The following is a 14,473-nucleotide window of genomic DNA, read 5'->3' as shown; positions in this document are numbered from 1 at the left end:
CAAGTGAAAACTCTTATGCCATTTCCCATAGATGAGTACTTCTCATGTAATCTCAGTCTGAAAGTCTGGACTGAGTATAATCTCTGAGTACAGGAAGTTTCATTTCAGAGCCTTCCATCCCTCAAAAAGAGACAGTTTTGATCAAGATTATTTAATTTAATTGATTTTACTATCCTTCTAGCTGTTTTCTTTTTCCATTCCACCATAGTATTGTACATTCATTTTAGCCATACTTACACAGTAGTATGACCTTCTATCGTATAATTAACCCCATAGAACAGCAATAAAGAAAGCCATAAACTTGACACACCAATTGACATCACTTCATATTTGTTTCCAATCCCCCATGTCCATTCAGATCAAGAGCATGTCGTTATGAGCAGAGTACTCAGGAGTTTTTGGATATAGCTGCCATGCTGAAGCAACATGTCCACATCTATTTTAGTAAAAAGAAAGGCTAACAAAGTGAAGTTTTACAAAGCATTTTTCTCTTCCTTTGTGAGTATATTCACAAAGTTGCAGATGAAAGACCTGCACTCTGAAAAGCTGGTGATAGTTCCAGTTACTGACATGATTCCCTTTTACGGGAGAGTAGAAGCTTCATTTCAAAGAACCTTTTAAATGAAACCAGACCTAGAGGGTATGAACGCAAGGAGCAACGATGTACTTGCAAAGGAAGGTCTGGAAGAATTCTTGTTTTATTTCATTTTTCCATTCTCCAGTTTTCCCCCAGTGTAGTATTTATTAACATGTAATTTCACTGTGGTTGCCTTACAAAATGAAAGAGGACAACAGAATTGGGGTGAGATATCCAGTAAGCAATCAGGACCTCCCACTCACACAAATCAGCAGACACTCAAGCCATTGTATTTATGCCTTGTTTGGAACCTAATGTAAATAACACTGCATGCAGTGAGGCATATCTTAAAATAGCAAACATTCCACTGTTAACATGGAGAGATCTGATGTGGAGGTTAAGGCAAGAACACTCACTGCTCAAGACAGAGACTGAAAACCTTGCAGGGATTAGGAGCTTGGGCAGCTCCAACTAACTTCATATAAGGAGATCTTTCAAAGCAGATTTACAGTATCCTCTTCTTAAAGCTGATGAATGTTGAAGGTGGAGACTCATTCAACCTCACTGTCTCCCAGACATAACCTTTACTGGTAACATGTCTGAGCCAAAGGTCTTATCATCTAAGGCGATTGTAGTCCTGACCCTTTAGAGCAGCAAAGCTGGTGGAAAAATAAGGGATTTTATTACCGCTTCATGAAAAGTATTTACTGAGAATTTACAATGCACAAACTACTGTAACATGAAGGAATAAAGAACACAAAGATGCATAAGGTTTAGTCTCTGCCTTTAGAGATGATAGTCTAATTGGAAGGTAAGGAAGCCACTGATGGAAACAAAATATAAAGCAGTAGAGGATGAACAAAAGGTCATGAGCTGGGGTAGGCAGTGAAGATTTTGATCTATATGAAATGAGTAGGATTTTAATAAGAGATGAAAAGGAAAGGCATTGATTTACTCATTTAGTCATTCAATGATTATTTATTGATATCTAGAAACATACTGTCTAAAGTACCTCAAAAGAAACAATATATGGATGAAACCAGGAGCTGATTCTTTGAAAAGGTAAACAAAATTGATAAACACTTAGACTTATTAAAAGAAAAAGAAAAAGAAGAGACAGAGAGCAAGAGCAAGAGTTGGGGGAGGGAGAGGAAGAGAGAGAAGACTCAAAATCAGAAAAGAAGAAGGGAAATTACAACTGATACCACAGAAATACAAAGGATTATAAGAAAATATTGAAAAATTTATGCCAACAAATTGGACAACCTATAAGAAATGGATAAATTTCTAGAAACATATAATCTTCCAAAACTGAATCAGGAAGAAATAGAAAATTTGAACAGACCAATTACTAGCAATGAAATTGAATCAACAATAAACAAAATAAAACAAAAACCAAAAAACCTCCCATCAAACAAAAGTACAGGACCAGACGGCTTCACAGTGAATTCTGCTGAACACTAAAGAAGAATTAATACCTATCCTCAAACTACCTCAAAAAATAGAAAAGGAAGGAAAATTTCTATTCATTCTGTGAGGCCAACATTACCCTGACAATAAAACCAGATAAAAACACTCCAAAAAGAAAAGAAAACTATAGGCCAATTATCTCTGATGAACATAGATGCAGAAATCCTTTACAAAATATTAGCAACCAGAATCCAACAATACATTAAAAAAAAAATCATTCACCACCTTCAAATGGAATTTATTCTAGGATGCAAGAGTGGCTTAATATTTGCAAATAAATCAATAAATCAATAAATCAATGTGATACATCTCATTAACAAGAAAAAGGATTAAAAACCATACAATCATTTTTTTTAAGATTTTATATTTGACAGACAGAGATCACAGGTAGGTAGAGGCAGGCAGAGAGAGGGGAATGGAAGCAGGCTCCCTGCTGAGCAGAGAGCCCCATGCAGGGCTCAATCCCAGGACCCTGAGATCATGATCTGAGCTCAAAGCAGAGGCTTTAACCTATTGAGCCAGCCAGGTGCCCCAATATGATCATCTTAATAGGGAAAAAACATTTGACAAAGTACACCCATTCATGATAAAAACGCTCAAAAAGGTTTAGAGGTAACATATCTTAATGTGTCCATTCTCACCACTTCTATTCAATGTAGTATTAGCAATCCTAGCCATAGCAATCAGACAAGAAAAAGAAATAAGAGGCAGCCAGATCAATAAGGAAGAAGTAAAACTTCCACTATTTGCAGGTGGCATGATAGTAATATATATAGAAAACCCTAAAGATTCCACCAAAAACTTTTAGAACTAATAAAGAACTAATAAATGAATTCAGCAAAGTCACAGGATAAAAAAAATTAATCACAGAAATCTGTTGCATTTCTATACACTAATAATGAAGTAGAAGAGTAGTTAAGAAAACAATCCTATTTATAAGTGCACCAAAAATAATAAAATACCACGAAATAAATTTAACCAAGGAGGTGAAAGACCTGTACTACAAGAACTATAAGACACTGATGAAAGAAATTGAAGATGACACAAATGAAAAGATATTCTATGCTCATGGATTGAAAGAACCGATATTTTTAAATTAATTAATTAATTAATAATAATTAATTTATTAAATTCACATTAATTTTTATTGTGTTATGTTAGTTGTCATTAGTTTTTTTTAATTTCTTTTCAGCATAACAGTATTCATTGTTTTTGCACCACACCCAGTGCTCCATGCAATACGTGCCCTCCCTATTACTCACCACCTGGTTTCCCCAACCTCCCACCCACTGCCCCTTCAAAACCCTCAGATTGTTTTTCAGAGTCCATAGTCTCTCATGGTTCATCTCCCCTTCCAATTTCCCTCAACTCCCTTCTCCTCTCCATCTCCCCATGTCCTCTATGTTATTTGTTATGCTCCACAAATAAGTGAAACCATATGATAATTGACTCTCTCTGCTTGACTCATTTCACTCAGCATAATCTCTTCCAGTCCTGTCCATGTTGCTACAAAAGTTGAGTATTCATCCTTTCTGATGGAGGCATAATACTCTATAGTGTATATGAACCACATCTTCCTTATCCATTCGTCCGTTGAAGGGCATCTTGGTTCTTTCTACAGTTTGGTGACCATGGCCATTGCTGCTATAAACATTGGGGTACAGATGGCCCTTCTTTTCACTACATCTGTATCTTTTGGGTAAATGCCCAGTAGTGCAATTGCAGGGTCATAGGGAAGCTCTATTTTTAATTTCTCCAAAGTGCCTGCACCAACTTGCATTCCCACCAACAGTGTAAGAGCGTTCCCCTTTCTCCACATCCTCTCCAACACATGTCATTTCCTGTCTTGCTAATTTTGGCCATTCTAACTGGTGTCAGGTGGTATCTCAATGTGGTTTTAATTTGAATCTCCCTGATGGCTAGTGATGATGAACATTTTTTCATGTGTTTCTTAGCCATTTGTATGTCTTCACTGGAGAAGTGTCTGTTCATATCTTCTGCCCATTTTTTTTGATATGATTATCTGTTTTGTGTGTGTTGAGTTTGAGGAGTTCTTTATAGATCCTGGATATCAACCTTTTGTCTGTACTGTCATTTGCAAATATCTTCTCCCATTCCATGGGTTGCCTCTTTTGTTTTGTTGACTGTTTCCTTTGCTGTCATTAGTTTTTGATGTAGTGTTTCATGATTCATTGTTTGCATATATGTGCTCCATGCAATCTGTGCCCTCTTTAATACCCATCACCAGGCTTACCCATCCCTCCCACTACCCTTCCTTCTAAAACCCTCAGTTTGTTTCCTGGTAAGGTATAGTCTGGCATGTACAATCTCTCATGAGGAAGAACCAATATGGTTAAAATACCCATACAACCCAAACCAGTCTACACATTTAATGCAGTGTCTATCAAAATACCAACAACATTTTTCACAGAACTAGAACAAATAATCTTAAAATTTGTATGGAATCACAAAACACCCTGAATAGCCAAAGCAGACTTGAAAAAGAAAAGCAAAGCTGGAAGGATCACAATCACAAATTTCAAGATATGTTACAAAGGTATAAAGATCAAAACAGTATGATGCTGGCACAAAAAAGACACCGAGGTCATCATTGGAATAGTATAGAGAGTCCAGATAATCTGTGACAAAGTAGGCAAGAATATACAGTGGGGAAAAGATAGTCTCTTCAGTAAATGATGCTTGGAAAACTGGACAGCCATATGCAAAAGAATGAAACTGAACCACTTTGTTACACCATACACAAAAATAAACACAAACTGGATTAAAGACTGACATGTGAGACTTGAAACCATAAAAATTCTAGAAGAAAACATAGGCAGTTATCTCTTTGACATTGGTCCTAAAAATATTTTCCTATATATGTCTTCTTACTCAAGGGAAAAGAAAAGCAAAATTAAACTATTGGGACTATACCAAAATAGAAAGCTTTTGCACAACAAAAGAAACCATCAACAAAATAAAAACATCAATCAACTGAATGGGTGAAGATATTTGCAAATAATATATTTAATAAGGGGTTAATATCTAAAATATATGAAGATCGTATACAACTCAACACCAAAACTCCCAAATAATCCAATTAAAAAATGGGCAGAAGACCTGAATAGAGATTTTTCCAAAGAAGATAGACAGATGGCCAACAGACACATGAAAAGATGCTCTATATCACTGATCATCAGGGAAATGCAAATCAAAACCACAATCAGATATCACTTCACATTTGTTAGAATGTTTAAAATCAAAAACACAAGAAGTAACAAGGGTTGGTGAGCAAAAATTTGGAAATAAAGGAACCCTTGTGCACTGCTGGTAGGAATGCAAACTGGCAGCCCTTGTAGAAAACAGTTTGGAGGTTACTTAAAAAATTAAAAATAGAATTACCTTGGGTTATGAACATTGGGGAGGGTATGTGCTATGGTGAGTGCTGTGAAGTGTTTAAGCCTGATGATTCACAGACCTGCACCCCTGGGACCAATAATACATTATATGTTAATAAAAATTTTTTTTTATTAAAAAGAATTATCATATGACCTAGTAATTCTGTTACTGGGTATTTATCCAAAGAAAACAAAAACACTAATTTGAAAAGATAAATCACTTCTTTATTTATGGTAGCATTATTTACACTAGGCCAGATATGGAAGCAACACTTGTGTCCATTGATAGATGAATGGGTAAAGAGAATGCAGTATATATATACAATGGAATATTATTCAGCCATAATAGGAGTGAAATCTTGTCATGCAACAACATGGTGGACCTAGAGCATTTTATACTACATGAAATAAGTGAGAGAAAGACAAATACCATATGATTTTGTATATATGTGGAATCTCAAAAACTGTTAAAACAAAACAAAAAAACAAACAGACTCATAAATACAGAGAACAAACTGGTGGTTGCCAAATAAGGGTGATGAGGGGAGGGCAAAGTAAGTGAAAGGGATTATGAAGTACAAATTTCCAGTTATAAAATAAGTAAGTCACAGAGATGAAAAGTATGGCATAGGGAATGTAGTCGATAATATTATAATAATTGTATGGTGACTATACTTATTGTGAACATTGAATAGTGTATAGAATTGTTGACTCATTATGTTATGTACCTGGAAATAATAGACTATTACATGTACATTATATTTCAATAATAAATACTTTAAAAATACTTAAAAGAAGAAAGGCAAGAGCCTTTCCCCTTAAGGAGCTTGTATCTAATAAGGAAGATAAATAGCCAAGTGATCAAATGAATCACTAATTGCAAATTGTAATAAGTACTTTGAAGAAAACAAAGAGCAGGGATTAGCCAACTGTTTCTGTAAAAGGCCAGATAGCAAATAATTTAGGCCTTGCAGGTCATAAGATTCCTGCCATTGTAGCACAAACATAGCCATACACAATATATAAATGAGTTGGCATGTATGTTCCAATAAAACTTTATCTACAAAAATAGGTGGGGGGGGGGGAAATTTAGTCCACAGTTCATAGTTTGCTGACCCCTAATAGAGAATTAGGGAGAACGAGTGTGGGGGTATTATAGGTAAGAGGAAGATGATAATTTTTTTTTTAAGATTTTATTTATTTATGACAGTAAGAGAGGTAACCCAAGCACAGGGGAGCTGGAAAGGGAGAAGCAGGCTCCCTGATGAGCAGGAAGCCGGATATGGGGCTCGATCCCAGGATGCTGGGGTCATGACCTGGGCCAAAGGCAGATGCTTGACAACTGAGCCACCCAGGTGCCCAGGAAGATGGTAATTTTGAGATGTCTCTGACCTATCATATGCAGATACGAATAGGTAGCTGGCTATTTCAGATTTGAACTCAGAGGAAATTCTGGGATAAAGATATAAATGGAAAGTTACTGGTACAAAGATGGGAAAGGATAAGATGATATGGGAAGAAAATAAAAATAGGTAAAAAGGGTCTAGGACTGAGCCTCAGTGTACATCTACCAAAGGTTCAAAGTGGGTATGACTCTTAGTTCACAAATTCAGTTGTCCAGGAAATACCACGTTTCTTCACTTTCAATTGATTGAATGTTACCCTGAGTCCTTATCTTAATCAGGCTAGCAAGAAGTTCAAAATCATCCATTTGGTACATATATTCCTCCCTATTCTCTCAGTTACATGAAAGTGAAGGTTTTTATCAGGTGCCAAAGAATCAAGGGATTACTCTTACCGTTGGTCCACCCTGGAAGTACCCCTTCCCCAACAAGCATGGTTCTGCCAACTCTAACAGCTTGTTTTATTAGAGTCTTTTATGGAGCCAGAACCCCGTGATATAGAGTCCAGCCTCTCCAAGTCACCCACTGCCTTCTCCCCACCAGGTCCTGCTGCTTCTCTGCGGCACTAATATGGAATGGAGGTGGCTCCCTGTTATTCGCTGATCTCCAGTCTCTTTCTGAAATGAGTGAAATCTAACCCCCTCCTTTTCTGTTGACCTCAAAGACCCTTTCTCCTCTTCCCCATTGGGACACCTGGCTTAATCTTCTCACTTGGTTTAGAATTTTTATTAAAGTCAGGAAATGCATTTTACTTCAGACTCTGCTCTTTGCTCTGCAAAAATTTCCAAGTTAAGGGCCTGACCATCAGATTATAAAAGAGGAAGGTGGGCATACCGTTAATAAAGCAGTTTAATATCCTGTCATCACGCCATATGATTAGGGAAGAAGTATGAGATGTAGTTGAAAAGTAGATTAGGATCTTTCTGTAGAGATATTGAAATGCCATGCTGATGAAGTTTTGGACTTTATCCTATAGTGGATAATGATGAATCTTTACTATGAATATTCTGGAAATAGTATGGAGGATGATTAGAGGGTAAGCTTCTAAGTCTAGTACATGGTTCAGGTTTTAGGTTTCAAGAATCTGAAATAGAAAATGTAGTGAAAATGTGAAGCAACATTTCTGAACATGTTAGAGATGTTCAGAAAAAAAAAATCCCAAATTTAGTGTTTACCTTGATAGGGAAGGATTCTGAGGAGTTAAAAGTAACAACTCCAAAGTTTACAAGTCACAAGTTTACAAGTTACAGTTACAGAAAGTAATATGCCTGACCTTATCTCTCCTGCTAATCTCTCCCTAGCCTTTGACAAATGTTAACTGTCTCTCTCATTCTTGAAACTCTGTCCCCGTCTCACCTGTGCTTTGATTGTAGAAGAGCCTCACTTCGTTTTTTTTTTCCCCACTTAGTTTTCTCAGTCACCTAAACTCAGCATGTTCCTGATCAAATTTTTCATTATCTTTTTTGTAGATGGACTCAACTCTCACATTTCTGCTCATTTAGACCATGTTTTCTACCAGTCTTTGAGACCTAATCTAATCTAAACCTAAAAACCTAATCTTCATCTTTAATCGTTTTCCTTCATCCTCTATATATCATCAAGTCCTGCTGTTCATTCCTTCAAAATGATTCTCATATTTACCACTTTCTATTTATACACCAGACTTATTTTTTTTAACTTAAATTCAAATATTTAACATATAGTGTATTATTTATTTCAGGGGTACAGGTCTGTGATTCATCAGTCTTATATAATATCCAGTGGTCATTACAACACATACCTTCCCCAATGTCCGTCACCCAGTTACCTCATCCCTATACCCCCACCCCTTCAGCAACCCTCAGTTTGTTTCCTTTGATTAAGAGTTTCTTATGGTTTGTCTCCCTCTCTGGTTTCATCTTGTTTCTTTTTTTTCCTCTCTTTTCCTTTGATCATCTGCCTTATTTCTTAAATTCCACATATTAGTGAGATCACATATTGTCTTTCTCTGACTTATTTCACTTAGTGTAATACCCTCTAGTTCCATCCACGTCATTGTGAATGGCAAGAGTTCATTTTTTGATAGCTGTGTAATATTCCATTTTGTGTGTGTGTGTGTGTGTGTGTGTGTGTGTATGTGTGTATATGTATATATATCACATCTTCTTTACCCATTCATCTGTTGATGGACATCTGGACTCTTTCCATAGTTTGGACATTGCTGCTATGAACATTGGGGTGCAATTGCCCCTTCGGATCATTACATTTGTATCTTTGGGGTAAATACCCAATACTGCAATTGCTGGGTAGCTCTATTTTCAACTTGTTGAGGAATCTCCATATTGTTTTCTAGAGTGGCTGTACCAACTTGCATTCCCATAGACTTTTTTTAATTACCCCACATATGAATAACTACAATGGCTTTTTAGCAGGTCTTCCTATAACCATTCCAAAATCTTTCCCTGAAATTCCAGTCCATCCTGTTCTCTGGCTAATCTTTCCAAGACGAAGTTTTCACCATGCCATTCTTTGTTCAAGTCCATAACTTAAGTCCAAAATCTTTTGTCTTTTCTGAACATTAAATTCTAGTTGCCACAGCTTCCATAGCACCACAGCATAGTTAGCAATCCATATGTATTCTCTGAATGAGCAGTGATAGAGGATAAGTTTTATAAAGTAGGATGAACCAGGCCATTCAGATGCTCCTCGAAATCCCCAACATCTCCTTTTACCTACAGGCTAGCACTGTATCCGACCCACTTCTAAGACTATTGATGATGCCCTTTTCTTTTAATGGAGTCCCTTTCTTTGTTTCCACCATCCTAAGACCCGTCTCAAGTGTCACTCTTGCCCTTTCAACTATTTCTCAATTTTTTCTGCACTCATATTGACTTCATCAGTACCATTTCACTTACCAATCAATTGTACTAATTTTAGCATGCACATTTTCTCCTTTCAACTAAACTGAAAGTTCACTAAAGACAGAGAAATGACATGCTGAATTTGTTCAAATTCTTGCTCCTTGGTTGATTGACTTAACGTGAGCTTTAAAATTCACTTGGGGTGCCTGGGTGGCTCAGTCAGTTGAGCTTTGGAGTCTGGATTTCGGCTCAGGTCATGATTTTGGGTCCTGGGGTGGATTGGGTCATGGGATTCCCATTCAGCAGGGAGTCTTTGTCTCCCTCTCTCTCTCTGCTCCTCACCCCACTCTCTCTCTGAAATAAATAAATAAATCTTAAAAAAAATAAAAGAATAAAATTCACTTAAACAACTATTGGTATTTAATATCTTTACTTGAAAGACTCTTTACTATTTTAAGATGGATTCTGCTGATGACCATATGGCAATCTGCAGTTGAACTGGTAATCTCCTGGTTTTAAACAAGTCTTTCAAAATGCTGTGTTATTAATTAACGCAAAGCATGATTGCTTCTGGCTTCTTAAAAATTTCCAGCCATCACAGGGGAGTCATGCACATGCTTGTGTTTCCATAAAGCCTAACTGGCTCTACTTTGATATTTTTGCATTTCCTCATCTGTTTTTGCTTCTCTGCCAAAACTCACTCTTTTTTTTTTTCTTTTTCAGCATAGTTTTTAGTAATTAGAACAGCTATTTCCAATGTCATAACTAGGGCAGTGAAACCTAACACAACTGTTTGGGACATGGGGATTTTCCATCTCTAATTCTCTTGGAAACGCCTTACCAGCCCAGAATTAGGTCTTAGAAGCACTAAAAGATAGCGGTTACAAAAGTGACTTTGGTTCTAAGAGATACTTCCCAGGCCCCCAAAATCTAGAGGTCAAAGTAGAGACAGTGCAAGATATCTTTAACATAACACTACTTAGGAATTTTGATTCAAATGAGAATATAGTTTTCTAAATTCAACAGTCTGTAAGTAGTTCTTCACTGAAGGGTTTTTCTATTTATTTGCAGTACTTTAATCTTTTGATTGAGATTTTTCAGAATATAGTTTAGGACAGCTCTAATTCAACAGTTTTCGAAGTGTGATTGGCCAGACAGCAGCATCAGCATGATCTAGGAATTTGTTAGGAATGCAAATTAATGGGCTCCACCCTAGGCGACCTGAAACAGAAACTCCAGGAGGTAGGTCCCAGCAATCTGTTTTATTAAGCCCTCCAGGGGATTCTGATGCCTAGCAAAGGTTAAAACTACTGTTTAATTTCAACATGTTTACTTTGTAGATGAGAAAATTAAGGGCCAGATATAAATGATTTAACTAGCATATATAGCTAATAAGTGCTGTGAATGGGTTTAGCAATACATTTTGAGGGCAAACTGCTGATATATAAAATTAATTTAATTCATAACAGCTTATCATAATATGAAACCTGTTCTTAGTCCCAATTTTCCTTTGATATGTAACTTTGGTAAGTCTTAGAAGTAATTATCCTATTCTAAATCATCTCAGAAGCCCCAAGTCTTACTTTATCAGCATGCCTTGCTTTAATCATATATGTGTGATGTGCATATACATATACAATGTTTTTCGAAGCTCCTATGGTTAGGAAATATAAAGTTTTGAATTTGCAGTTGGGAATTTTACAGAATTTTTTCTAGGCCATATTTTATCTTTCCAATTTTCAAAGCTATTCTTACGATAAAGTGGGGGTTACTTCCTAACCCCTCCACAAAAAAAACTCTCAGATGAAAAGTTTATGGGTAATACATATTTTATATTTATTTCCTCTTTGTTACTCTTTATTGAACTATTCTAACATAAAATCTACAGATCTAAGCATTCAGTTCAATGCATTTTGAGAACTGTACACATCCATATAACCATCACTCAAAACAATACATAGAATGTTTTCATCACCCCAGAAACTCCTTTGTGTTCCTCTGCAATCAATTCTTACACTATCTCATCTTTTACAACCACTTTCTGTACTTCTGTCACCGTGGATTCAATTTTTCTTGTTGTTAAACATAAATTAGAAGGAATCACACAGAATGTACTGACTTGTGTATGGCTTGTTTCACTTAACATGCTTTTGGGATTCATTCATGTTGTGGGTGTCAGTTTGTTTGTTTGTTTGTTTTCTACTGCCAATTAGTATTGTACAAATATATCAAAATGTGTTTATTTTTACCTATTTCTTAGCAACAATTTTTATCTTATCACAAAAGCTTAATATAGAAAATTATAGAACATAAATGAAGAAGAAAATAAGTATTCGTAATTCCACTCTCCAGACATAATCACTATTTACTAACTTGTATATCCCCTTTGAATCTGTTTATATAAGTTGTCCACGTATATAACACATGTAGTTATCATATATATTAAAATTTCCACTTTAGGTTCAAATGTTACCACTTGGACTGATTAACGTGTTAAATTGGCACAAGTCTTAGTTTTAATTATTGAATATTTTCTAATTTTTTAAAAAAATTTAAGATACGTGAATATACATTTATTTCCAAAAATTCAGATGACACATAGTATATTAAAAAGGTCAATGTTTCTATTCAACCCCCAATTTTACGCCCCTCCCCGTAGGTAGCCAGTATTAACTAAATACAAAATCCTTGACCAAGGTGATATTGATAAGGACCATGAAGTTCTGAATTATCACCTGATTTTTCTAAGTTTTGTTTTTTTTTTAAGTTTTATTTATTTATTTTAGGGAGAGAGAGTGTGTGTAAGAGCAGGGAGGTGGCAGAGCGAGCGAGCGAGAGAGAGAGAGAGAGAGAGAGAGGGGAAGCAGGCTCCCCACTGAGCAGGGAACCAAGTATGGCTCAATCTCAGGATTGAGATCATGACCTGAGCCAGTCAGATACTTAACCAACTGAGCCATTCAGGCGTCCCTGTAAGTTTTATTTTTTAATTTTTATGTTCCAGTTTTGTTATCTATACACCAGTGATCTTTTAGTTGGGATGACAGTTAGTTGGAATGAAATTCTATAATACCAAATAATCGTATTCGGACCAGTTCTAGTACTATAATAGTTTACTATCCACTTCAAAATAATGTTTTTAAGATATATTTCCTAGGAGTGAATAGAGTGCTGTCTTCAAATTTTCTTTGATTGTTGAGTGATTTATTCCTATCGGTTGTTGGAAGCCCGCATACGTGTAGCTCTCTCAAAAGATCAAAATATTGATCTTTACTTATATCTAGCAAACCTATTCTTCAATGATAAACTACCTTTTCTCCATTTATACTGATTTGCACTTCTACACCAAGTTACCTATATGCTGTCATTAAAGTTTAGAGACTATTAATTAGATGCAAAATCTTAATAAGGAATAGAGAATACTACAAAGTATTATTTAATTTGCTCCTGAAAAGCACTTTGTTTCATTAGCCTTTTCCCCAGCAAGAAAATGTGGCTTGCATTGATAGTTGAGGATGAGGACTTGATTAATGTCTTAATTTGCACTTTTCTGGACCTTTGAGTTCTTTTAGCTCTTTATACTATTCTTTATACTATACTTCAGACAGGGTACAGCAGGGTATAGTCCTAATAGGCAGTCTGTTGGTAGGTGAGTCCAGAAATTCCTTGCCTCTCTATAGATCACTACAGATTTCAAAGATGATTGTTTACTTTCTTTTGACTTTGAAGTTCATATACCTAGAGGCAGGCAAACATGGAGCTGTAATAAGTTTTACTTGGAAGTCTATTTTACATTCTTGGTTTTCCCGCTACAACATCCATATTTAGGTGAAATAACATATGCAAAGTTCTGTAGCCTTCCAAACCCAAAGATCAAAGGACTGTTCTTCTCTCATGTTGGAGCTACCAAGATTTTGTTTTGGTGATTAAATAAGAGAAAAATACAATCTTAAGTGTGTAGAGCTCCATAAAGTTTTAATATTATCTGGGGCACCTGGGTGGCTCAGTGGGTTAAGCCTCTGCCTTCCACTCAGGTTGTGATCTCGGGGTCCTGCGATTGAGCCCCACGTCGGGCTCTTTGCTTGGCGGGGAGACTGCTTCTCTCTCTCTGCCTGCTTCTCTGCCTGCTTGTGATCTCTCTCTTCTGTGTCAAATAAATAAAATCTTTTAAAAAGAACTTTTAATTTTGTCTTAAAATATTCCCATTATAATATTGAAATGACAGTATAAGCTATTATTCAGTGAGCCAAACTGTTAAACACTGTTTAGAACTGTTAAAACACTTTTAAATCATTTAATTCTCTATAGGAATTTTTTGGTTTATTCTGAGTTTTTATTGAAGGCATTTTAATGTCTTCCTGCTTAGAGGAGTATGGGCTCTGTCCTAGAAGTGAGGTTCAGATACTTAAGACTGTTACTGGCCTTAACCTCTCCCAAGGACAAGCCAGTAAAATTTAGCATTTTTGTAACCAGAAAATGTCCTGCTCTGGGGGACTCCAGGTATTGTTGGGGCTGTTTTCCTTCCTGTCTGGTGTCTGCATGCCACTCAAGCCAAGAAGGGAATTCTTTATTATAAATGGAAGTTGACACCTGGATTCCTCCTACTCAGAGCTCCTGCTTCCCTCCAATTTGTGTGCATTCCAAGTTCTATACCTAGAGGTGGGGTGACAACTGTATATTGTTGAATAAGGAAGGGTACTAACTGAAGTCACTGAAATGTCCAGCCTTAGTTCTGCAGACATCAGTACCCCCTGGCCCTCTACTCTTGCTCATAGAAGGTAGGTCTTT

The 14,473-nt window shown here is 36.3% G+C and overlaps 1 protein-coding gene across 10 annotated transcripts in view; it reads left to right on the top strand.

Moving 5' to 3' along the window:
• Positions 1-14,473, top strand: part of LOC123944152 (phosphodiesterase 4D interacting protein) — a 235,459-nt gene that overhangs the window by 131,933 nt on the left and 89,053 nt on the right. The gene's annotated exons all lie outside the window — the stretch shown is intronic.

Source organism: Meles meles, chromosome 1, assembly GCF_922984935.1.
Source record: "Meles meles chromosome 1, mMelMel3.1 paternal haplotype, whole genome shotgun sequence".
Classification (NCBI taxonomy): Eukaryota; Metazoa; Chordata; class Mammalia; order Carnivora; family Mustelidae; genus Meles; species Meles meles.
This window is presented reverse-complemented; position numbering and strand designations above follow the sequence as displayed.